This window comes from Dendrobates tinctorius, unplaced genomic scaffold (assembly GCF_039654945.1).
Source record: "Dendrobates tinctorius isolate UK_male_01 unplaced genomic scaffold, ASM3965494v1 ptg000129l, whole genome shotgun sequence".
Classification (NCBI taxonomy): Eukaryota; Metazoa; Chordata; class Amphibia; order Anura; family Dendrobatidae; genus Dendrobates; species Dendrobates tinctorius.
The window spans coordinates 16623143-16649149 of NW_027361797.1; positions in this window are offsets into that span (position 1 = coordinate 16623143).

Here is a 26007-nt window from a genome sequence, read left to right on the forward strand (position 1 = left end):
GAACCTTCCTGCGTAAGTCCCCCCCTCTAAGAGGTTTTTTTACTTGTTCAATTCCCATGAAGGAAAAACTAGATAAATTACCACTATGGACTTTAGAGAAATGGCGTGAAACAACTGAAGCTCCAACCAAAGTTACATTTTTAGCGTCGGATATGTGTTTTCTCACCCTGGTTTTCAATGAATTCATCGTACAACCAATATACTGAAGTCTACAAGAGCTGCAGCTGATCAAATAGATCACATTTTCAGTGTTGCAGTTAATGAAAGATGCAACACTAAACTCTTTATTATTAGAAAATGAAGAAAAAACTTTTGATTTATTAGCAAAGCCGCAGCAGTTGCAGACATTAGCTCCACATCTGAAGAAACCCACAGTTTGTATCGTTTTTAACCAATTATTGGACTTCTTATTCTGATCAATAAACATGCTAGGAGACAATAAAGATGCTAAGGTAGGTGCCCATTTAGCTACAAACGCCACGTTGTGATTATTCACAATATTTTTTAAAACATCATCCTGCGTTAAGAGTGGCAAGTACCGTTTTATAATGCTAACTATGGTATTATATTGTGGGCTGTAATTAGTACTGAATACCACCTTCGAATCAAATGAATTCATTGAACGTCTCTCAGTTTTCTCCTGAAGAAGTGAACTTCTATCAATATTATTAACAATTCCTTTAGCTCTGCTAAGTGACCACTTAGAATATCCTCTTTTTAATAGGTTAGTGCAGGTTTTGTTGGCTTCCATCTCAAAGTCCGTATCCAAGGTGCTGTTTCTTTTTAATCTAATAAGTTCACCTACTGGAATATTTTTTATAACATTTTTGGGATGGTTAGAAGTTGCCATAAGAATGCTGTTGCATGCCGTGGATTTGCATGCCGTCACTTCTGCTGTCAAGGGGGGGGCTATTGTGATCCTCAATTCGGGACTTTATAAAAAAATGAATCTTTCCAGTCTAGAAGATACTAATGTTTATAATGAATTACATTCTAATCCGACCTCCTTTTTCAATTTACAATTATCCCAGCTGCTACAAGAGGGTGTTAATGAGGGTGCTATTTCTGAAAAAATACAAAAGTATATCTATTGTGATTCACCTATTATTCCAGTGTACCATTCACTTCCCAAGGTACATAAAGAAATCTTTCCCCCTCCTTTTAGACCAATAGTCTCAGGGATAGGCTCATTTAGTGAAAGATTGGGGGAATGGGTGGATCACTACCTCCAACCTTTGGTACCTTTGACACCAAGTTATTTGAGAGACACAAAAGTCACTGTTTCTATATTACAGAAAATTCAATGGCAGGCTTGGGTTATCAAGTGAAATGGTGAATTACCCAGGCCAAGATGAATCTGACATGGAGTGCACTGATGCACAGCCACTGATAGATGATTCTGCTGGTACATTCACTCAGAGCACTACATTGTCCTCGCAGTGTACAGAGCCAGATTCTGACCCTGATGAGACTCAGGTGCCCCTTCCCGCGTACTATACCACCATACATGGTGACACAGAGGAAGGTGCACATGACATTGAAGAGGAGGTGATGGATGACCCAGTTGTTGACCCAGATTGGCATCCATTGGGGGAAGAGGCTGCTGCTTCCAATAGCTCAGGTGAGGAGGAGGAGCATCCACAGCAGACATCGACATCGCAACAGCCGTTATCTGGCAGGCCCGGAGCACTCCAAAGACAGGTTCCAAAAATCAAAAGAGTTGCTGGACAGCTTGTCCAGACGGTCAAAATAGCACAGCTTGCTAGGCCGCAAAATGTCTTCCAAAGTAGGAAGAGTGCAGTGTGGCACTTTTTTGAACAAAATCCTCATGATCAGGCCAAGGTTATCTGTAAGAAGTGCGCAAAGACCTTTAGCCAAGGGAAAAATCTGAAAAATTTGAATACCAGTTGCATGCTTAGACATGTAACCAGCATGCACTTGCAAGCGTGGACACAACACCAAACCTCAAGTACCACATGTGCAACTGATCACAAAGAAGGTAGTCAGCAACGCTACATTGTTTCCCCCACTGTAAGCCTATCGGTTAGCACAGCAGCAAATGTTGAGGTGTCGTTGCAAGGCCAAAGCAGTCAGGGAATCCCACTGTTATATCAACGAAAGACTGAATCTAGGCCATCAGAAAGAACACCAACTCCATCACCATCATCAACCCTCTCTCAGTCCGCCCTGTCCACCGCTAGTTCCAACATATGCAGCTCTCAAGTCCAGCTCACCCTCCCAGAGACTATGAGTAGGTCAAGAAAGTACACAGTCTCTCATCCGCGTACACTGGGTTTGAACGCCCACATTGCCAAACTAATTTCGTTAGAGATGATGCCCTATCGGTTGGTGGAAAGCGCAGCTTTCCGCGAACTCATGGCCTATGCAGTACCACGCTATGACCTACCCAGTCACCACTTCTTCTCTCGCAAAGCCATCCCAGCCCTCCACCATCATGTGAAAGACCGCATTGTCCATGCACTCAAGCAGTCAGTGAGTGGAAAGGTGCACCTCACAACAGATGCATGGTCCAGTCGGCATGGCCAGGGCCGTTACGTGTCCATCACTGCACACTGGGTTAATGTGGTGGATGCAGGGTCCACAGGGGACAGCGGTGGTGGGACAGTACTGCCTAGCCCACGGTATAGGAAACAGTTGGCTGTAGGCGTTCAACCCTCCTCCTCCTCCAGAAGCGAAAGCTGGTCCACAGAGCGCAGTCGTACGAGCACTCCATCTGCAGCTGCCAGTGTTGCACACGAGGTGTCCCCCTATCGAGCAGCTAGTGGAAAGCGTCAGCAGGCTGTGTTGCAGATGATGTGTTTGGGCGACAGACACACCGCGGAGGTGCTGGCCGAGTACTTTCAGCGACAAACTGAGTCATGGCTGGGCAGTATACATCTTGAAGCAGGCAAGGTAGTTAGTGATAACGGCCGTAATTTTGTGGCAGCCATAGCCCTTTCAAAACTCAGCCAAATACCTTGCTTGGCTCACACCTTGAACCTGGTGGTGCAGTGCTTCCTCAACAATTATCCGGAGTTAACAGTCCTGCTCCAGAAGGTGCGAAGACTGTGCGCGCACATCCGCCGGTCGCCTGTACACTCCATTCGTATGCAGAAGCTGCAGCGATTGCTCCACCTTCCCAACCACCGCCTCATTATCGACATTGCAACAAGGTCGAACTCCACCCTGCACATGGTTGAGCGGCTGTGCGAACAGAGGCAGGCCATAATGCATTTGTGGGAGGATACACGGCCAGGCACTTTGAGAGCAGACATGGAGTTGACAGGTGTGCAGTGGTCGAAGCTGAAAGACCTCTGTAAAGTCCTTCAGTGTTTTGAGGAATGCACACAGCTGGTAAGCGCACACGACGCCATCCTAAGCATGAGCATCCTACTTATGCGTCTGCTCATGCAAACTTTGACGCACCTTAAGGAGCAGGCGTCTGCAGCCAATGTTGACAAGGAGGAAGAGGAGGAGGGAATCCTTGATGACATTCAGCCATTGTCTGCTCAGGGACCTCTCCTGGACGAGGTGGAGGAAGAAGAGGAGGAGGAGGATGATGATGGGGATGATTACTTAGGGGAGGAGGATGCATCTCGTGGGGCAAGTGAAAATGTTGGCGTGGCAAGGTCTGGTACAGGGTTTGTGCGTGACTGGATGGATGTGGATTTGCCGGAAAGTGCTCCTCCAACCAGCACTCGCAGTGCATCATTGACACCGGGAACATTGGCCCACATGTCAGATTATGCCTTGCAGATCCTAAAAAGGGACCCCCACATTGCCAAAATGATGAACGATGACGACTACTGGTTGGCCAGCATCCTGGATCCACGCTATAAAGGAAAATTACAAAACATCATGCCACACGAGAACCTTGACCTAATATTGGCTAATAAGCAAGCAACTCTGGTAAACTGGTTGGTTGAGGCATTCCCAGCACACAGCAGCGGTGATGGTTCTCACACGAGCCGTACGGGCCGGGGGGCAGCTTGGCAGAGGTGTTTGTGGTGCACACAGCAGAAGTGGCGTTGGAGACAGGGGTTACATGACAATGTTGTGGACTGATTTTTCAAGTACCGCTCACACAACTGGTAATACTGCATCGATGGAAAGTGACAGGAGACAGCAGTTGTCAACTATGGTTACAAACTACTTTTCCTCCCATATCTATGTTCTCCCGCACAGGTCATTCCCCTTTGACTATTGGGCCGCTAAACTGGACACCTGGCCTGAATTGGCACAATATGCCTTACAGGAGCTCGCTTGCCCAGCTGCAAGTGTGCTATCGGAAAGAGTCTTCAGTGCAGCTGGATCAATCCTGACAGAAAAAAGGACCCCTCTGTCAACCCAAAATGTGGATGATCTAACCTTCATTAAAATGAACCATGTATGGGTTTCCAAGGATTTTGTCCCACCTTCCCTTGATGACACATAGGTTGCCAGAAAAATGGCTTGCTTTGGTCCTCCTCCTATTCCGCGAACTTGATCTATTTTGCCTTTTGCAGCAGCTGAATGTCCCACATCAACATATGCCACTTTGTAAACCTCCCTAACTGGGCTGCCCCCCCCATGGCCGGGGTCACCACCTAGCGCACGAAACCGTGCGAGTGCCGTTGCCCTGGACAGATGGGTAGGCCGACTCTTGGGCACGGGCACTGGCACAGGGTCCCTCATAGTGCAATCAAGTGTCTCTGACGGTGGTGGTGCACACCCGCCGTCAGACACACCGCCGTACTATGAAGGGCCCAGTGCCAGTACCGATGCCCACGAGTGTGCCCCCCTTGCTTGGGCAGGGCCCCAGCATTTGCAATGTTTACCTCTCCCTGCTCCTCCGCTGTGTAGTCTGGGCTGTCAAATCCTTCACTGGGAGTGCCACTACAAATTGATTGAACTGAAAGATGATGGTTAAGATGTAGCTATGCCCTGTCCTGCTCGCCGGGCTCTAGCTCCAGATGATCAATGGCTTCCATTTCTTATGGACGTCGACTCACAATGACATGCAGTGGTGGTTTATCATCAGCTTTCACAGTTTTCCTACTCACAAACGTGTGACATTCCGGCGCACATTTTAAAATGTACCCTCTCATGCCAAACAAATAGAATCGCCTACGGCTTGTGGCTTCTGTATTTTGCACTCCAAAGTTACGTGACAGATCATGATAGCCATGTTTACATCGCTCCCTGTGTTAAAAATTTGATTGAGATGAGTAAGGCTAAGTGCACACGTACCGGAACTCTCGTGGAAATTCCCGCTAGAATTCCGGAATTCCATTCCGAGGGAAAATCGCATTTTAAATTCCCGCGATTTTCCCGTGGAAAAACTAGCATTTTGCAAGCGTATTTAGCTTGCAAAATGCTAGCGTTTTCCAAGTGATCTGTAGCATCGCTTGGAGAACTGAATGACAGGTTGGTCGCACTCATCAAACATAGTGTTTGACTAGTGTGACCAACTTTTTACTATTGAGGCCGCCTATGCGGCATCAGTAGTAAAAGATAGAATGTAAAAAAAAAATAAAAAGTGGTGTTATTCTCACCTTCCGACGTCCCGCGCAGGCGTTCCCAGTAATCCTTTGCGAAAATGCCCGCGAAGACGTCCGTTCTCGCGGGATCACGATGTCTCGCGGTAATTTGCGATGACTTCGCGCGAATGACCACGAGACTTCGCGATCCCGCGAGAACGGACACCATCGCGGGCATTTTCGCAAAGGATTACTGGGACCGGGAGCATGGAGAGAAGCTGGAAGGCTGCGCGGGACGCCAGGTAAGAATAACAATATTTTTTATTTTAAAATTCTATTTTTTACAGGGATATGGTACCCAAAGCCCGGAGAACAGTCTCCTCTCCTCCGGACCGTGGGTACCATCCGCAAATGTTCTGCTTACTTTCCGCATGTTGTGCACAGCCACATGCGGAAAGTAAGCGGAACAATGCATTCCTATGGGTGCGGGATCGCCGCGATTCCGCAAATTAATGAGCATGCTGCGTTTTTTACCGCGAAGCGATTCCGCCGCGGTAAAAACCGCAGCATTAGCACAGCATTGCGGAATCCCATAGGAATGCATGGGATGCTTATTTTTCGCGTTTTTGCGGCAAAATCGTGCGGTTAAAACCGCCGCGGAAACGCGAAAAAAACGCCACGTGTGAACTCAGCCTAACAGTGATGGAATCAACGGAAGTGCGATACAGCAAGACTTTATTCACAAAAAAATGTTTTCACTGTCTCAACACACAAATTAATTGAGTTGAGAGTCAGCATCGCCTATGAGAATTGTGACGGAAGTTTTTCCCGTGAATAATAATTCCTAGATTTCTGCAATCAATAGCCTTTATGTCAGTAATTGTATGCATCTCATTTCCTATTGCGGACAGGCTGGACTGTATTACTGAGACAGAAATATATATGAAGATTTAAAAATAACACCAAAAGTATATAGTTGTGTACGCCTCAAATGCATTTCCTTTTTTCCACTTTTTAGATTGCTGTGTAATCCATACTGAGAACACGGAGATTTTACATGTGTAAACTATGCTATATATACCTGCTATCCAGTGATAAAGCACCCTTTCTCAACTTTGTACAATCTGGTCAAATCCATACTGGGCCTGAGAACATCTGTGTCTGCCTCCTGATCTATAGACATATATTTTTAATGTGTAAACTAGGCTACATATATACGTGTTATCCGGTGAAACTGTACCCTTTATCAACTTTCTACCATGTTGTTGAATCCATACTGGGCCTGAGAACGGCTGCCGAGCTGTTAAGCAAGCTACAGCACCTGTGGTTTGGACACGTAATTTTTTCAGGAATGACGGTTAGGCCTAACTCCGGAATTGCGGTTGACCTGAACTTACTGGGAAATCATCGTTCGCGGGGAATAATCTGAATCCCAGATCCCCATCACTAATGGAGCTCAGCAGGTTATCTGCACCTGTAAGCGACAAAAGCTGGTCCTTTCAGTGTAGCGTGCATGCAGCCCTGGACATATACGGGAATGCTAGACCTGTTATTGCTCGATCTCACGTGCCAGAGCCTTGCTTATCCCTCTAGTAAGCTTGACGCGTACTGCGGGGGCATGCCGGAGTCTCGGTTGTTAACGGAATAAAGCTGAGAAATCGCTAGCACAACTACAAACACACATACCACACCACACACAGAATCGACAAAGCTTTCAAAGTGTGCATCTTTTCTTTAGGTGGCATGGTTGTGGTTTCCCGGGTGGAGTCCAATTAAGCCACAGGCTCCACTCCCGTTGGTGCCCTTTTGGACATTCCTTTAAGGTTCAGCTTTGCAATCATACTGCCCCCGGAAAGCAAACACTTTGGCTTCATGGACGCTGTTTGGAGGTTCGTGGGAATAACGCCGCCCAATCAGCAGTCAGCATATGGGTCGCCCTCCCAGGGCTGTGGGGTACTCAGTACCAGGCCGGTGTCAGTGGGATGTGTCACAGCAGCGGTGACCCGGACGGTGGCCCTGGGCGCCCATGTAAATGGCGTGGTATAATGGTAAAGAGTTTATATAGATAGTTTGACACCACCTGTGGTGTTCGGCAACATAGATGTTAGGCCGACGCTGCATGCAGATCCTTTGGGACTGTTGGTGTTGTGCTGCAAAGATGGTGAAGCTCCCCACAGGTGGAGCTGGAGTCCCAGGGAAGTGTAGATGTAGTGATGGGGGAAAGGCACAGGCGGTGTAGGTGCTGGTACCCAGATGTAGCGGTGCTGGAATAACTGTAGGACACCAGAGCGTGCAGTTCCAAAGCTTTACTCTCAGTCTGCAGGTTACACAGATGCCTGCCTCCGTGCTGTGTCCTCCGGGTCAGGACCTCAGCCAACCTCCGGGACCAAAATGGAAAGCTCCCTTCCAACACTCCGCCAACATGTACCTTCCTGAACGTCTCCTTTCTAGCGCTTGTGGGGGAAGCACTCACAGGACCGTGGTTCACTGAAGCGCCTCCTGTCTAACAGATGTTCCTCAGACTTTACTTGTATGGCAGACAGCTGTAGCCTTTTCCTTCTGGCTCCCACTTGTCGATGCTGGGGCCTCCGAGCCTTAGTTGGGTACAGAGCATTTATAGCTGCTACTTCCCCCGGTTTCTGCTGCAGGAATGTCAATGTCCCTACAAACTCGGAGACCAGAATCGGGACCATGCGCTCCAGCTAGGAGTGAGCCTTAACTCTGCTCATCCTCCAGCTCCCCTTCTCACGTCCACACACTTCCCCTTCCCTGCACAGAGTGCCCTAACTTACCTCCTCCCGACCACAGAGAGCAGCTCCTCAGCAGTCAGGTTCAGAGGTCACCCTGCTAGCCTGGAGTGGGAAATGTGTTGTGTGTTGGTTTCACTGCTAGAGAGATCCTTCGTTGCTCCCAAGCTTGACAACACACTCCCTAGGAGGAAGGTAATGCCACAGTGGCGACCATACTCTTGGGGACGCCACAAGTGCACTGAGGCCCAGCAGCTGCTGGATGATGCTGCTGGTACATTGACCCAGACCTCTACATTCCCCTCGCACCCTACACTGCCAGAATCTGACCCAGAGGAAACTCAGGTTCCCCTTCCCACATACTATACCACCTTACACGGTGACAAAGAGGAAGGTGCAGATGAAAGTGCAGGTTCCTTGAGCAGGGGGGGCATACTCATGGGCGATGGCACTGGCACAGGGCACCGCATAGTACGCAAAAGTGTCTCTGCCGGTGGGAGGGCCTAAACAGCCAAGTGCAGTGAGATGGAAGATGGGGACGACAAGGAGTTCAGAGTAGTGCAGGGATTACCTAGCAAGGAGACTTATGTAATTGTTTTCAATGTTGGGACAGCAATTTTTGGGGAGCACTATACTCTGGTGAATGATATATGGGGCCCACCATACACTGGAGCATTCCAAAGGTGGACATCAGACACTGGAGCAGCATTTACAGGGCCCATTATACACTAGAGCAGTAGAAATGGGGCCCATTATATATGGAGCATTATTTGGGCCCATAAGACAGTGGAGCTTCATCCATTGGGACCAACATATACTATAGCATTATGTGGAGCTCATCATATACGGTTTGAAATATTATATGGGATCAATGATTCCATATGGAGAAATATATGGGCCTCATTACTCTGTATAGCGCACTAAGCACTGGCCATAATACTGTATGGAGCTATATACTGTCCGTTTTTGGAGGTATTGGAGAATTTAAAATGGATATCAGTCATGACATGTAAGAAGTGAAGTATTTTTCATTGTACTAAACAGCTATTTCTCTGCCGTATCGGAGCATCATGAGTTGTGGTATGTGTTAAAGGGGCGCTCTTTGGCCCTGGGCCCACGAAAACCTGGAGCCAGCCCTACCCCCCCACAACTGTAGCCAAATAACCCCCATTTTGCAGTGCGTAACTAGTATTATGAAGTAAATTAAGGTTTACAAGCTTAAGTAATAAGAATTGATGCTTTTGGCATTCAAATGGGCACTGTAGGTGTGTTTCCTGTCCTCTCACTGCCGACTTTAATTCCCCATTGACTTACATTTGTTTTCGTGTTTCGGTCGGACCCCCGACTTTTCCCTATAGTCGGACGATTTTGCTCGACCTGACTTTTGGAAAAGTCTGGTTTCATGAAACGAAACTCGACCCTAAAAAAACAAAAGTCGCTCAACTCTAGCTATAAATTTATGATAAAAATTAGCAAAACCCAAAAACTTCTGGAGGGCCTTCAAAGAAGTGGGCTGAACCCAATCATAAATGGCCTGTACCTTGGCCGGGTCCATTTCAATAGTTGACGGAGACAAAATAAATCATAAAAATGAAATCCTCTGTACATCAAAAAGGCATTTCGATCCCTTAACATACAGGGAATTCTCCCTCAAAATCCGGAACACAGTCCGAACATGTTCCACATGAGAGTCCCAATCCCTGGAAAAGATCAAAATATCATCCAGATAGATGATCAAAAATTTATCCACAAAGTCCCGGAAAATATCATTCATGAAGCATTGGAAGACAGAAGGGGCATTAGTGAACCCAAAAGGCATCACCAGGTACTCAAAATGTCCCTCCGGAGTATTAAACGCTGTCTTCAATTCATCCCCATGCTTAATGCGAATAAGATTATACTCCCCCCTGAGGTCAAGCTTGGTAAACCAGCAAGCACCTTTAACTCTGGAGAATAGATCAGAAATCAGGGGTAACGGATACTGATATTTAACAGTAATTTTGTTGAGGGAACGATAGTCAATACAAGGCCTTAATGAACCATCTTTCTTGGCCACAAAAAAAACCAGCACCCAAGGGTGAAGAGGATGGTCTAATATGACCCTTCTCCAACGACTCCTTAATATAAGATCGCATAGCCTCATGCTCGGGTACAGATAAATTGAAAAGTCGACCATTGGGAAATTTACACCCAGGGCTCAGCTCAATTGCACAGTCATAACTCCTATGAGGAGGCAAAGACGCAGACTTATTCCCACTAAATACATCATAAAAATCAGCCAAATAGTCAGGAACATCATGCGACTTGGGAGAGGTGGAGAAAACAGGAGCGTCACCAAGAGCACACCGACAACCCCAACTCACCACAGACACAGATTTCCAATCCAAAACTGGATTATGAATTTGCAACCAGGGAAATCCCAGAACAATGGTATCATGCAAATTATGCAACACCAAAAATCTGCAATTTTCTTGATGGTCTGGGGCGACCCGCATTACTACCTGGGTCCAAAACTGAGGTTTATTCTTCGCCAAAGGAGTAGCATCAATAACCCTCAAAGGGATAGGCGTCCGCAGAGGTGTCATAGGAAACCCACAATGTTTAGCAAAATCCAAGTCCATCAGGTTCAGAGCCGCTCCCGAATCCACAAAAGCCTTAGCGGAAAATGTGGACAGGGAGCAGATCAGAGTAATTGCCAGAAGAAACTTAGGTTGAACACCACCCACAGCAAATGTCTGTGCAAAACGTTTCTCTCGTTTAGGGCAGACAGAAACCATATGAGAGGCATCTCCACAGATAAAACACAGCTTATTACTCCATCTGAACTCCTGATGTTGCGCCCTAGACAAAACTCTATCACACTGCATAGGTTCAGACATTTGTTCAACAGGTGGCAACATTTCTCGTGTACTTTTACGTTCACGTAAACGCCGATCGACCTGAATGGCTAATGACATAGAATCGTCAAGACCAGAGGGAATAGGAAATCCCACCATAGTATCTTTTACAATTTCTGACAAACCCTTCCGAAAGAGAGCTGTCAAGGCACCAACATTCCAGGTAGTAAGGACCGCCCACTTTTGGAATTTTTGACAGTATAACTCTGCAGAATCCTGACCCTGGCTCAATGCCAACAGGGCTTTCTCAGCTTGATCAATAGCATTAGGTTCATCATACAACAACCCCAAGGCTTGAAAAAATGCATCCACATTAGTTAGAATAGGATCATCAGGTGTCAAAGAAAACACCCAATCCTGGGGATCGCCGCGCAGCAAAGAGATGACAATTTTAACCTGCTGCGCAGAGCTCCCCGATGAATTAGGCTTCAAGGCAAGAAATAATTTACAATTATTCTTAAAATTCAAAAATTTACACCGATCCCCAAAAAACACATCAGGAGTAGGAATCTTTGGTTCAGTAGTATGTGAATGAGCAAGATAGGCGGAAATTCCCCGCACTTCAGCAGCCAGCTGCTCCACACAATCAGACAATTGTTTAATCTCCATTAAGAAAAAATTCCTCCTACGGCCCCAGAGAAAAAAATATACATAAAAAAAAGAAATTCTGACACTTTTTTTTTTTTTACAATTCTTTCCTGCTATTGAGTACCCTAGAATCTGCGGTATGGCTGGTGATTCTGTTATGAATGAGTCACCAGAGGAGGAAAAAACAAAAATACAAGCTAGTCCAGAAAACCGGAGAGGTTGGTAGCTAGCGGATTGCAGACCCCTGATCCTATTCACAACAACTAACAGTAGCCGTGGGTGTTCCTATTGTGGTCCTAGACACCTTGTTCACAGCCGAAGAACTAAATAAACCTAAAGAAAGAAAGGGGAAATCTAAACTGCCCCAGAGCAGACCCCAAAGCAATAGACAGCCCCCAAGATGTATTGACGGTGAAAACAGATGGAAACACAAACACAGACAGAAAGACAGGCTGAGCAAATGATGGGGCCCTCACTAACTAGATAGGACAGGAAAGAAAAGCAATTGTCTGCAATCACGCAAAAACCCTGCCAAAAATAATGTCCAACACGTCTGATAGAAAAGGCCCTGAAGTCACTAGACATCAAAATCACTATATCAGCACTCAGGTATATTCTGGAAACAGAGTAAAGAGATCAACTGATCAGAAACAAAAAATAAAGTTCAGCCAGTCCCAACCAGGGCTGGCTGAACACAAACACTAAGTAAACCAGACAAAATCTCATGGCACAATAGCAGAGCAAAAACTTAGCTTTAGTAGACAGGACTAAACTGGAGGCCAGAGCTCAGAGCAGAGAGGATCACCAGCAACCCAGCAGGGCGTCGGTGGCCTTATATCCACTCAGAGATTCCGGATGTCCAATCACACTCCACCTGTTCAGATGACAGGTTTTTCCCATCCAAATCAATTTCACTACCTCCTTTCACCAGCAGAGGGAGTTCATCGGACATCAAAGGTGAAGGAGAAATTGAGCTCATAACACGACGGTCTGTTAGTACACCACCTACGGCACTAAAGACGTGTTCCGATAATACACTGGCAGCAGGGCAAGCCAGCACCTCCAATGCATACTGGCTAAGCTCTGGCCATGTATCCAGCTTAGATACCCAAAACTTGAAGGGGGAAGAGCCATCTGGGAGTACACTGACAGGGCAAGACATGTAATCTGTCACCATCTGATGGATGTAGACAATTGTGGCGGACACACAAAACTTTGCCACATTTGGGCCATAGTGGTCTTGCCTTGTGCTGAGGCGCTGCCTCTGCTCCCTTTTTGTGCCGAGTTTCCTCCACTGCCTCGACGCACAGAGCTGCTTTGTAAAGCACTAGCACCACTGCTGTCGGGTGGAATGGAAAACATGATGGACTGCACCAGTGTGTCTTGGTACTCCCGCAGTTTACGCTCCCGGTTCAACGTTGGTATGAGGCTTTGTAAGTTGTCCCGGTAGCGAGGATCTAGGAGGGTGTACACCCAATAATCAGCCGTGTAGAGAATGTGGGCTATGCGGCGGTCGTTTCTCAGGCACTGCAGCATGAAATCAACCATGTGCTGCAGACTCCCAACTGCCAAAGAACCGCTGTCCCCTGCTTGAGGCGTGATCTCTGCCTGCTCTGCATCACCCCACCCTCGCTGTACATACTGACTAGAGCTTTGTGTACCTCCCTCCTCTGGAGAGATGTCTTCCTCCTCCATCGACTCCTCCTCATCCTCCTCACAAAGTGTCCCCTGCCTAGGCCTTTGTGAGGAACCACGTTGCGCAGACTGTCCAGAAGCAGATGGCATTTGGGACTCCTCATCCTCCACCTCTTCCAAAACCTCCTCCCTTAGTGCTTGCAGTGTTTTTTGAAGCAGGCAGATAAGGGGTACAGTCATGCTGACTAGTGCATCATCTGCACTCGCCATCCGCGTGGAATCATCGAAGGCACACAAAACGAGGCAGATGTCCTTCATAGAGGCCCACTCAGTGGTGCTGAAGTGTGACCGGCGCACAGTGCGACTTTTTTGCGCCTGATGCAGCTGGTACTCCATGACTGCTGCCTGCTGCTCACACAACCGCTCCAACCTATGTAACGTTGAATTCCACCTGGTGGGCAGGTCACATATGATGCGATGTTCCGGAAGGCGGAATCGGCGCTGCAGAGCAGCAAGGCGCGATCTTGCCGTGCTGGAATGCCACAAGTGAGCGCACTCTATGCGGACCTTGTGCAGCAGTGCATCAAGATCCGGATAGTCCCTCAGAAAGCTCTGCACGACCAAGTTCAGCACATGTGCCAGACATGGGATGTGAGTGAGGTTGCCTAGGCCAAGAGCTGCCACCAGATTTCGGCCATTGTCACACACTACCAAGCTCGGCTGGAGATTCGCTGGCACAAACCACACGTCGCTCTCCTGCTTGATGGCATTCCAGAGCTCCTGCGCTGTGTGGCTTCTATTCCCCAAAGAAATTAATTTGAGTATGGCCTGTTGACGTTTGGCCACGGCTGTGCTCATATCGGTCGTAACAGGCTCCTGCTGCGCTGTTTCTGAGGAACTTGAGTAGGAGGAGGAGTCTATGTGCACAGACTGGATTCCTGCAATCCGTGGAGTTGACAGAATACGTTCAGCGCAACTCTCCAGATCTGTACCCGGCTCCACAACATTGACCCAATGGACAGTGAGGGAAAGGTATCGTCCCTGTCCATGGTTACTGGTCCACGCATCGGTGTTCTGGTGGGCATGGCTACTAACGGCGTTTAGTAGCGCATGTATTATTTTTCCCTCCACATGTTTCTGCAGGGCAGGGATGGCTCGCCTGCTGAAATAAAAGTGGCTGGGCATGGTGTATTGTGGGACTGCCAATGCCATGAAGTCCCGGAAGGTGTCAGTCTCCACCAGCCTGAATGAGAGCATTTCAAGTGCCAGTAGTTTGGCAATGCCAGCATTCAGAGCCTGTGCTCGGGGATGGTTTGCCGAGTATGGCCGCCTTTTATCCCATGCCTGTGCTACCGATGGCTGTCGAGTGGCCTGGGAGTGTGAGGATGACTGGGAACGTGGTGCTGTGGGTGGAATGTCACAGGGTCTCCGGACAACAGTGCCAGAGGTTCTTCCTTGGAAATCCTGTGAGGAAGCTGAACCAGCTGTGTGTGAGCTGGAGGAAGAGGCCCCAACACGAGCTGAAGAGCTGGTAGGTGGTGCTGTACGTTGGCCTACGTCTTCAGTGTGTCTGTGTAACTCCACCTCGTGCTTGGTCCGCACTTGTTTCTACATATTAGTGGTATTGAGTTTGCTGACATTTTTCCCTCTTTTGACTCTCTGATGACACAGCTTGCATTTGACAAAGCAAATGTCATCTGCAACTGTGTCAAAAAAGGACCACGCACTGCAAGTCTTGGGAGCGCCCATTTTGGCTTTTGAAAGAGGAATGCTCCTAACGGGTGCCGAAGTGGAGGCTACAGGCAACCAAGTCTGCCCCCTCCCTCTCCCTCCTGTTTTGGCCGTTCGGGGAATCTCTTCCTCAGAGCCGCTCCCACCACCTTCCTGTTCCTCACGCCATGATGGGTCAAGGACCTCATCATCTACACTCCCCTCTTCAAACACCTGCTTCTCCTGGGTTGTCTCGCCAGCACCGTACGCACCAGAAAGTGGCACCTGTGTCTCGTCATCATCTGATGCATACTGAGGTGTGCTGACCATAGGCACTGGCCCACCCATCTCTTCAGATTCAGAGGGACAAAGAAGTTGCGCATCACTGCGTACTCCCTCTTCTTCACATTCTGGAATGCTGCTTGGCTGGCCCCCTCTTTCCAAGCCAACAGATTCAGAGAACAGAAGTAGAGACTGTGATGACTCCTGTCCATGGCTCTCTGACTGCCTGGGCACTTTGGCAGGTGGTGAAGTGACAGATGGTTGCTATTCGGTGCTCTGGCCCTGAGAGGATGTGGAAGTCATTGAAGTCGATGTGCTAGCTGCCATCCATCCGACAACGGCTTCAATTTGTTCCTCCCGCAGCAGTGGGGTACGGTGAGGTCCTACAAAGCTGCGCATAAAGGATTGTTGCCTGCTAAAACTGGGGGATGCTGACTCACTGGTGCCTGCAGCAGGCACAGAATCCCCACTTCCTCTCCCTGCAGAATCCCCATGTCCTCTCCCTGCAGAATCCCCACGTCCTCTCCCTGCTGAAACTCCACGCCCACGTGCCTTACTCCCTGCCTTCTTCATCTTGCTAGACTGATAAAGATAGGCAGAGAAGTACAAAGGGGGGGCTTAGTGTGCTTATTCCTGAACAGCTGGTTACAGGTAGAAGAAACACTAATTTTATGAAGTGTGTGTGTGGACTACACTTTAATAGGAGCTAATGTGGCCTACACAACTTTCAAATGTAGTGTTTGGTGAACTTTATTGTTTTTTTTTGTGAAAAAAACTAAAAGGATGTGACCAAAGATTTGAAAGTGATAGTATCACCAACTTTTTGGAGCTATTACAGTGCAGGCAGGAAACCTACAATGCAAAAGATGAGGCTCCAAAAAAATTGGGTAATACTAATCTGGCTGCAGATGAAGGGCACAAGCCAGAAAAAAGTCTCCTCTATCTACTCCTATATAGTATTTGCAACCAACCAATGTAGATGGATACGGATGGATGCACACTAATAGGAGAAGAAAAAATGAGCTGCAATTAAAGAAAAATATGTGTGAGGCAGTGAAGCACGCTGAGCGGCCTACAACCAGACGTAGCTGCAGGACACACTACTCAGCGTGAGCTGCACTCACACACAGTCAGAGACCTCTCAGACAGCCGTGAACAGTGCAGCTAAGTGGGCACTGGGCACTAGCACTGAAAGGCTGCAAAAAGGCTCCGCTGTCTACTACTAGTGTTTGCAACCAACGTATATGGATACGGATGTAAGCACACTAGATAGAATTTTTGAAAAATAAGCAGCTCAAGAAGAAAAATATGTGAGGCAGCAGTGAGGCACGCTGGGCGGCCTACAACCAGACGTGGCTGCAGGACCCACTCCACAGCATGAGCTGCACTCACACAGCCCTTGCAGACAGCTGTGAACACTGCTGCTAGGGAAAAGAAAGCTACAGTGGTGGTTTATGTAGCCTGGTTAAAGCACAATATGTTTTGTAGAATCGCTATTTCTAACTGTCCTTCACAGTCTTCAAAAGCAGCCTGTCCCTAACTGAATTCACAGCAGAGTGACCAGAAATGGCGGCGGCGGCAGCTTTTATACTGCATTATGACATCATTTCAGCAGCCAATCACAGCCATGCCAATAGTTAACAAGCCTACATGCCTAACAGGATGTACCCACACTTCTGAGGATTCCCATTGGCTGAATCAAAGCGAGCGAGCTCATAGCATTATGGGAACTTTCGATTCCGTTATCCAATATGAAAAAAGTATCGGAAGTCAGTATCAGAATTCCGATACAGCTAATATTGGCCGATACCCGATACTTGCGGTATCGGAATGCTCAACACTACTCTTAAACCCTTTTGCACCCAAAGGTGGTTTGCACGTTCATGATCGGGCCAATTTATACAATTCTGCCACTGTCCCTTTATGAGGTAATAACTCTGGTACGCTTCCAGGGATCCCAGTAATTCAGACATTGTTTTCTCGTGACATATTGTACTTCATGTTAGTGGTAAAATTTCATTGATATAACTTGCGTTTATTTGTGAACAAAACGGAAATTTGGCAAAAATTTTGAAAATTTTGCAATTTTCCAACTTTGAATTTGTATGGCCTTAAGTCACAGAGATATGGCACACAAAAAACTTTATAAATAACATTTCCCATATGTTTCCTTTATATCAGCACAATTTTGGAAACAAAATTTTTTTTGTAAGGAAGTTATAAGGGTTAAAAATTGACCAGCGATTTCTCATTTCTGCAACACCATTTTTTTTTTAAGGACCGCATCACATTTGAAGTCACTTTGAGGGGTCTATATGATAGAAAATACCCCAAAGTGATAACATTCTAAAAACTGCACCCCTCAAGGTGCTCAAAACCACATTCAAGAAGTTTATTAACCCTTCAGGTGCTTCACAGGAATTTTTTGAATGCTTAAAAAAATGAACATTTAACTTTTTTTCACAAAATAATTACTTCAGGTCCAATTTTTTTTATTTTCCCAAGGGTAACAGGAGAAATTGGACTGCAAAAGGTATTGTGCAATTGGTACTGAGTACGGTGATACCTGATATGTGGGAGAGAACCACTGTTTCGGCGCATGGCAGAGCTCAGAAGGGAAGGAGCACCATGTCACGTTTGGAGAGCCCCAAGATGTACCTAAACAGTGGAAACACCCCACAAATGACCCCATTTTGGAAACTAGACCCCCCAAGGAACTTATCTAGATATGTAGTGAGAACTTTTAACCCCCAAGGGCTTCACAGAAGTTTATAACGCCCGGGTGGGAAAATAAAAAAAATCATTTTTTTCACAAACATGCTCTTTTAGTCCCCATTTTTTATTTTGCCAAGGGTAACAGAAGAAATTGGACCCCAAAAGTTGTTGTCCAATTGGTCCTGAGTACACTGATACCCCATATGTGGGAGAAAACTACTGTATGGGCACACGTCGAGGCTTGGAATGGAAGTAGTGACGTTATGGAATGCAGATTTTGATGGAATGGTCTGCGGGTGTCATGCTGCATTTGGAGAGCCTCTGATGTGCCTAAACTGTTGAAACCCCCCACAAGTGACCCCATTTTGGAAACTAGACCCCCAAAGGAACTTATCTAGATGTGTGGTGAGCACTTTGAACCCCCAAGGGCTTCACAGAAGTTTATAACGCCTGGGCGTGAAAATAAAAAATCATATTTTTTCCACAAAAATGATATTTTTGCCCCCAATTTTTTGTTTTCCTAAGGTTAACAGGAGAAATTGGACCCCAAAAGTTGTTTTGCAATTTGTCCCGAGTAGGCTGATACCCCATATGTGGGGGTAAAACACTGTTTGGGCGCATGGCAGAGCTTGGAAGGGAAGGAGCACCGTTTGACTTTTTCAACGCAGAATTGGCTGGAATTGAGATCAGACGCCATGTTGCATTTGGAGAGCACCTTATGTGCCTAAACAGTGGAAACCCCCCCAATGCTAACTCCAGCCCTAACCCCAACACACCCCTAACCCTAATCTCATCCCTAACTCTAGCCCTAACCCTAGCCCTAATTAGAAAATGGAAATCTTTTAGTCCCCAATTTTTTTATTTTCCCAAGGGTAAAAGGAGAAATTGGACAACAAAAGTTGTTGTCCAATTTTTCCTGAGCACGCTGATACCCCATATGTGGGAGAAAACTACTGTATGGGCACATGTCGTGGCTCTGAAGGGAAGTAGTGACGTTTTGGAATGCAGACTTTTATGGAATTGTCTGCGGGTGTCATGTCGCGTTTGGAGAGTCTCTGATGTGCCTAAACTGTTGAAACTCCCCAATTCTAACTCCAACCCTAACCCCAACACACCCCTAATCTCAGCCCTAACCCTAGCCTTACCGCTAGCCCTAATGGGAAAATGGAAATAAATACATTTTTTTAATTTTATTATTTTTCCCTAACTAAGGGGGTAATAAAGGGGAGTTTGATTTACTATTTATGGTGGGTTTTTATGTTTGGCAGCTGTCACACGCTAATAGACACTTTTTATTGTAAAAATAGTTTTTGCATCACCACATTTTGAGAGCTATACTTTTTCCATATTTTGACCCACCGACTCATGTGAGGTCTTATTTTTTGCAGGATGAGTTGATGTTTTCATTGGTACCAATTTCGGTCACGTGACATTTTTTGATCACTTTTTATTTCGATTTTTGGGACGCAGAATGAACAAAAACCAGCAATTCATGAATTTCTTTTGGGGGTGCGTTTACACCATTCCGCATCCGGTAAAAGTGGTTTTATTATTCGGGTCAGTATGATTACACCGATACCTCATTTATGTCTTTTTTTATGTTTTAGCTCTTTTATGCAATGAAAACAATTTTATATACAAAATAATTATTTTTGCATCGCTTTATTCTGCGAGCTATAACTTTTTATTTTTTCACTGATGATGCTGTATGGCGGCTCATTTTTACGGGACAAGATGACGTTTTCAGCGGTACCATGGTTATTTATATCCGTCTTTTTGATCGTGCGTTATTGCAATTTTTGTTCGGCGGTATGATAATAAAGCATTGTTTTTGCTTTATTTCTTATTTTTATTTTTTAAGGGGTTCGCTAAAGGGGTTAACTAATCGTACAGTTTTATAGGGCGGGTCATTACGGACGCGGCAATACTAAATATGTGTGCTTTTATTGTTTGTTTTTTTATTTCCAAAAAATGAATTTATTAGGGAATATTTTTTTTTTTTATTTCTTTAAAGATTTTTTATAAATTATTTTTACATTTTTTTTTTTTTTACTTTATTACATTGTGCCGGGGGCGCACATCACTGTTATATGTCAGATTTCTGATCTGACACATCACACAGCGCTGTGACAAATCAGTTATGTGACAGGCAGCGCAGGAGGATTCCTCATGCCTGCTCTCTGCAGGCAATGAGGAAGCCGCCTCCCTGCAGGCCCTCGAAGGTTCCCGCCACCATATTGGATCCGGGGACCTGCAGGGAAGGATGCCCTCAGCGCAGCGCAGCACATCGTGCTGTGCTGGGGGTCTCAGAGAAGCACGGAGGGAGCCCCCTCCCTGCCGATGCTTCTCTAAACCCCTGGTACACTGCCATCATGTTTGATGGCAGTGTGCCAGGGGTTAACATGTCGGGGATGGTCCGTGACCACCCCTGACACATAGTGCCGGATGACGTACTATCCTGTTCCTGGTCATAAGGTCCCGTGGACGAGATAGTACGTCAGATGTCAGAAAGGGGTTAAACCTATACTATAATGCATGATGTACAGATACATCAGAGAAATATAGGTATAGTACTATGCCAAAAAATTAACTTCTTTTATTACATGAGTGATAGCTATTGTAAATTCTACAATAGCTCAGAAATCGGACAGTATAGTAATCCATACAGTATTATGGCCATGACATAGTGCTCCATACAGAATAATGAGCCCCATATATTTCTCCTTACAGTACTGTGGGCACCACATAGTGCTCAATATAGAATAACGAGCCCCTCATATTGCTCCATACAGTATTATGAACACCACATAGTGCTCTATATAGAATAATGAGCCTCGTACTGTATATTGCTCCATTCAGTATAATGAGCCCCATTGTTATGAATGAGTCACCGAGGAGGAAAAAAACAAAAAGCAAGCTGAGCCCAGAAAACCGGAGAGGTTGGTAACTAGCGGATTGCAGACCCCTGATCCTATCCACAACAACTAGCAGTAGCCGTGGAGCGCGCCTACGGTGGTCCTAGACGCCTCGTCACGGCCGGAGAACTAAATAAGCCTAAAGAAATAAAAAGGGAAAATCTAAACTGCCCCAGAGCAGACCCCAAAGCAACAGACAGCCCCCAACATGTATTGTCGGTGAAACAAGATGAAAACACAAACACAGATAGAAAGATAGGCTGAGCAAACGATGGGGCCCTCACTAACTAGAAAGGACAGGAAAGAAAAGCTGCTGTCTGCAATCACGCAAAAAACACTGCCAAAATGTCCAACACGTCTGATAGAAAAAAGCCCTGAAGTCGCTAGACTTCAATTCCCTATATCAGCACTCAGGTATATTCTGAAGACAGAGCAAAAGAGATCAACTGATCAGAGACAAAATTGGGATTCAGCCCAGTCCCAGCCAGGGCTGGCTGAACACAAAAACTAAGTAAACCAGACAAAAACTCATATGAACAATAGCAGAGAAAACTTAGCTTTAACAAGGCAGGAACCAAACTGGAACCCAGAAGCCACAGTCAGGAAAAAACACCAGCAAGAAACTAGGGAGTCGGCTGCCTTAAATCCAATCAGAAACTCCTGATGTCGAATCACAGTCCTCTTCCTCAGGTGGCCGGTCTTTGCCTTTTAGATCAGCTTCATTACCTCCCTTCACCAACAGAGGGAGTCCAGATAGAGAACTCACTACTCCTCTGTCAGCACAGCCAGCTCCATAACCCTCACCAGAAGCCAGAGGCAAACTCGAAAATGAGCTCACAACACCCATATAATGTTCTATACAGTATATGATGGGCCCCATGTAATGTTCCAGTATATGCTGGGTGTTGTGAGCTCATTTTTACGTTCACATTTGATGTCCGATGAACTCCCTCTGCTGGTTAAAGGAGGTGGTGAAACTGATTTGGATGGGAGAAACCTGTCACCTGAGCAGGTGGATTGCGATTGGACATCCGGAATCTCTGAGTGGAAATAAGGCAGCCGACACCCTGTAGGGTTGCTGGTGATTTCTCTGCTCTGAGCTCTGGCCTTCAGTTCAGTTCCTGTCTACTAAAGCTAAGTTTTGCTCTGTTATTGTTCCATGAGATTTTGTCTGATTTGCTTAGTTTTGTGTTCTGCCAGCCCCGGCTGGGGCTCGGTTGAATTTCGATTTTTGTCCCTGATCGGTTAAATCTCTTTTGCTCTGTCTTCAGAATATATCGGAGTACTGATATAGGGATTTTGAAGTCTAGTGACTTCAGGGCCATTTTTCCTATCAGACGTGTTGGGACATTTTTGGTAGGGTTTTTGCGGATTGCAGCCAGCATCTTTTCTGTCCTTTCCTATCTAGTTAGTTGGGCCCCATCATTTGCTCTGCCTGTCTTTCTGTCTGTGTTTGTGTTTTCATCTGTTTTCACCAACAATACATGTTGGGGGCTATCTATTGCTTTGGGATCTGCTCTGGGGCAGTTTAGATTTCCACTTTCTTTCTTTAGGCTTATTTAGTTCTCCGGCTGTGAAGAGGTGTCTAGGACGACCGTAGGAATGCTCCACGGCTACTGTTAGTTGTTGTGAATAGGATCAGGGGTCTGCAATCCGCTAGCTACCAACCTCTCCGGTTTTCTGGACTTAGCTTGCATTTTTGTTTTTTCCTCCTCCGGTGACTCACTCATAACAGAATAACCAGCCATACCGCAGATTCTAGGGTACTGAATAACAGGAAAGAATTGTAAAAAAAAAAAAAAGTGCGGGGAATTTCCACCTATCTTGCTCATTCACATGCTGCTGAACCAAAGATCCCTACTCCTGATGTGTTTTTTGGGGATCGGTCTAAATTTTTGAATTTTAAGAATAATTGTAAATTATTTCTTGCCTTGAAGCCTAACTCATCGGGGAGCTCCGTGCAGCAGGTTAAAAATGTCATCTCTTTGCTGTGCGGCGATCCCCTGGATTGGGCGTTTTCTTTGACACCTGATGATCCTATTCTAACTAATGTGGATGCATTTTTTCAAGCCTTGGGGTTGTTGTATGATGAACCTAATGCTATTGATCAAGCTGAAAAAGCCCTGTTGGCATTGAGCCAGGGTCAGGATTCTGCAGAGTTGTACTGTCAAAAATTCCAAAAGTGGGCGGTCCTTACTACCTGGAATGATGGTGCCTTGGCAGCTCTCTTTCGGAAAGGTTTGTCAGAAACCGTAAAAGATACTATGGTGGGATTTCCTGTTCCCTCTGGTCTTGACGATTCTATGTCATTAGCCATTCAGGTTGCTCGGTGTTTACGTGAACGTAAAATTACACGAGAAATGTTGCCACCTGTTGAACAAATGTCTGAACCTATGCAATGTGATAGAGTTTTGTCTAGGGCGCAACGTCAGGTGTTCAGAAGGCGTAATAAGTTGTGTTTTTTCTGTGGAGATGCCTCTCATAATATTTCTGTCTGCCCTAAACAAGAGAAACGTTTTGCACACACATTTGCTGTGGGTGGTGTACAACCTAAGTTTCTTCTGGCAATTACTCTGATCTGCTCCCTGTCCACATTTTCCGCTAAGGCTTTTGTCGATTCAGGAGCGGCTCTGAACCTGATGGACTTGGATTTTGCTAAACGTTGTGGGTTTCCTATGACACATCTGCGGACGCCTATCCCTTTGAGGGGTATTGATGCTACTCCTTTGGCGAAGAATAAACCTCAGTTTTGGACCCAGGTGGTAATGCGGGTCGCCCCAGACCATCAAGAAAATTGCAGATTTTTGGTGTTGCATAATTTGCATGATACCATTGTTCTGGGGTTTCCCTGGTTGCAAATCCATAATCCAGTTTTGGATTGGAAATCTGTGTCTGTGGTGAGTTGGGGTTGTCTGTGTGCTCTTAGTGACACTCTTGTTTTCTCCACCTCTCCCCAGTCGCATGATGTTCCTGACTATTTGGCTGATTTTTATGATGTATTTAGTGAGAATAAGTCTGCGTCTTTGCCTCCTCATAGGAGTTATGACTGTGCAATTGAGCTGAGCCCTGGGTGTAAATTTCCCAATGGTCGACTTTTCAATTTATCTGTACCCGAGCATGAGGCTATGTGATCTTATATTAAGGAGTCGTTGGAGAAGGGTCATATTAGACCATCCTCTTCACCCTTGGGTGCTGGTTTTTTTTTCGTGGCCAAGAAAGATGATTCATTAAGGGCTTGTATTGACTATCGTTCCCTCAACAAAATTACTGTTAAATATCAGTATCTGTTACCCCTGATTTCTGATCTATTCTCCAGAGTTAAAGGTGCTTGCTGGTTTACCAAGCTTGACCTCAGGGGGGCGAATAATCTTATTCGCATTAAGCATGGGGATGAATGGAAGACGGCGTTTAATACTCCGGAGGGACATTTTGAGTAGCTGGTGATGCCTTTTGGGCTCACTTTTGCCCCTTCTGTCTTCCAGTGCTTCATGAATGATATTTTCCGGGACTTTGTGGATAAATTTTTGATCATCTATCTGGATGATATTTTGATCTTTTCCAGGGATTGGGACTCTCATGTGGAACATGTTCGGACTGTGTTACAGATTTTGAGGGAGAATTCCCTGTATGTTAAGGGGTCGAAATGCCTTTTTGGTGTACAGAGGATTTCATTTTTGGGATTTATTTTGTCTCCGTCAACTATTGAAATGGACCCGGCCAATGTACAGGCCATTTATGATTGGGTTCAGCCCACTTCTTTGAAGACCCTCCAGAAGTTTTTGGGTTTTGCTAATTTTTATCGTAAATTTATAGCTAATTTTTCTGGGATTGCCAAACCATTGACTGATTTGACTAAGAAGGGTGCTGATGTGCTGAATTGGTCTCCAGAGACTGTTTCTTCCTTTCAGGAGCTGAAGCGGAGGTTCACTTCTGCTCTGGTTTTGCGGCAACCTGATGTCTCACTCCCGTTTCAGGATGAGGTGGACGCTTCTGAGATTGGTGCTGGAGCTGTTTTGTCCCAAAAAGATCCGGAAACATCTAAAATGAATCCCTGTGCTTTCTTTTCCCGAAAGTTCTCCCCATCTGAACGCAACTATGATGTGGGGAATCGGGAACTGTTAGCCATGAAATGGGCATTTGAGGAGTGGAGACATTGGTTGGAGGGAGCTAGACATCAAGTTGTGGTCCTCAGTGACCACAAGAATTTGATTTACCTTGAGTCAGCCAAACGCTTGAATCCTAGACAGGCTAGGTGGGCCTTGTTTATCACACGTTTTGATTTTGTGGTCTCTTTTCTTCCGGGCACTAAGAATGTCAAGGCAGACGCCCTCTCTAGGAGTTTCATTCCTGATTCTCCTATTGTGACCAAGCCTGCTACCATCTTAGGTGAGGGGGTAGTTCTTTCTGCCATCTCGCCTGATTTGAGACGTCCTCTGGAAGAGTTTCAGGAGGACAAACCTGAGCGTTGCCCCATTGGAAAATTGTATGTTCCTGACCAGTGGAGCAAGAGAGTAATGTCTGAAGTTCATTGCTCCGCATTTGCTGGTCATCCAGGTATTTTTGGTACTAGAGATTTGGGGAGTCGGTCTTTTTGGTGGCCTGCCTTATCTCGTGATGTCAGGAATTTTGCGCAGTCTTGTGGGACTTGCTCCCGGTCTAAACCTTGTTCTCGCTCTATTGGGTTGTTGATGCCTTTGCCGGTGCCCAGGAGGCCATGGACCCATATTTCAATGGATTTTATTTCTGATCTGCCTATCTCTCAGAGAATGACTGTTATCTGGGTGATTTGTGATAGATTCTCTTAGATGGTCCATCTTGTACCACTCCCTAAGTTGCCATCTTCCTCAGAGTTGGTGCCCTTGTTTTTGCAACAGGTGGTTCGCTTGCATGGGATTCCTGAGAACATTGTATCTGACAGAGGAGTTCAGTTTGTCTCTAGATTTTGGAGGACTTTTTGTTCCAAGCTGGGAATTCAGTTGTCCTTCTCCTCTGCGTTTCACCCTCAGACCAATGGGCAGACGGAGAGAACAAACCAGACTTTGGAGTCTTATTTGAGATG